Source organism: Schistocerca cancellata, chromosome 6 (assembly GCF_023864275.1).
Source record: "Schistocerca cancellata isolate TAMUIC-IGC-003103 chromosome 6, iqSchCanc2.1, whole genome shotgun sequence".
In the NCBI taxonomy this organism is placed as follows: domain Eukaryota; kingdom Metazoa; phylum Arthropoda; class Insecta; order Orthoptera; family Acrididae; genus Schistocerca; species Schistocerca cancellata.
Window position 1 is genome coordinate 193,991,102 of NC_064631.1, and position 1,551 is coordinate 193,992,652.

The following is a 1,551-nucleotide window of genomic DNA, read 5'->3' on the forward strand; positions in this document are numbered from 1 at the left end:
CTTTCTTCTAGGAAATCCTGAATCCAATCACAAACCTGGTCCGATATTCCGTAAGATCGTATTTTTTTCACTAAACGTAAGTGCGGAACCGTATCAAATGCCTTCCTGAAGTCCAGGAATACGGCATCAATCTGCTCGCCAGTGTCTACGGCACTGTGAATTTCTTGGGCAAATAGGGCGAGCTGAGTTTCACATGATCTCTGTTTGCGGAATCCATGTTGGTTATGATGAAGGAGATTTGTATTATCTAAGAACGTCATAATACGAGAACACAAAACATGTTCCATTATTCTACAACAGATTGACGTAAGCGAAATAGGCCTATAATTATTCGCATCTGATTTATGACCCTTCTTGAAAATGGGAACGACCTGCGCTTTCTTCCAGTCGCTAGGTACTTTACGTTCTTCCAGCGATCTACGATAAATTGCTGATAGAAAGGGGGCAAGTTCTTTAGCATAATCTCTGTAGAATCTTAAGGGTATATCGTCTGGTCCGGATGCTTTTCCGCTACTAAGTGATAGCAGTTGTTTTTCAATTCCGATATCGTTTATTTCAATATTTTCCATTTTGGCGTCCGTGCGACGGCTGAAGTCAGGGACCGTGTTACGATTTTCCGCAGTGAAACAGTTTCGGAACACTGAATTCAGTATTTCTGCCTTTCTTCGGTCGTCCTCTGTTTCGGTGCCATCGTGGTCAACGAGTGACTGAATAGGGGATTTAGATCCGCTTATCGATTTTACATATGACCAAAACTTTTTAGGGTTCTTGTTTAGATTGTTTGCCAATGTTTTATGTTCGAATTCGTTGAATGCTTCTCTCATTGCTCTCTTTACGCTCTTTTTCGCTTCGTCCAGCTTTTCCTTATCAGCTATGATTCGACTACTCTTAAACCTATGATGAAGCTTTCTTTGTTTCCATAGTACCTTTCGTACATGATTGTTATACCACGGTTGATCTTTCCCCTCGCTTTGGACCTTAGTCGGTACGAACTTATCTAAGGCGTACTGGACGATGTTTCTGAATTTTTTCCATTTTTGTTCCACATCCTCTTCCTCAGAAATGAACGTTTGATGGTGGTCACTCAGATATTCTGCGATTTGTGCCCTATCACTCTTGTTAAGCAAATATATTTTCCTTCCTTTCTTGGCATTTCTTATTACACTTGTAGTCATTGATGCAACCACTGACTTATGATCACTAATACCCTCTTCTACATTCACGGAGTCGAAAAGTTCCGGTCTATTTGTTGCTATGAGGTCTAAAACGTTAGCTTCACGAGTTGGTTCTCTAACTATCTGCTCGAAGTAATTCTCGGACAAGGCAGTCAGGATAATGTCACAAGAGTCTCTGTCCCTGGCTCCAGTTCTGATTGTGTGACTATCCCATTCTATACCTGGTAGATTGAAGTCTCCCCCTATTACAATAGTATGATCACGAAACTTCTTCACGACGTTCTGCAGGTTCTCTCTGAGGCGCTCAACTACTACGGTTGCTGATGCAGGTGGTCTATAGAAGCATCCGACTATCATATCTGACCCACCTTTGATA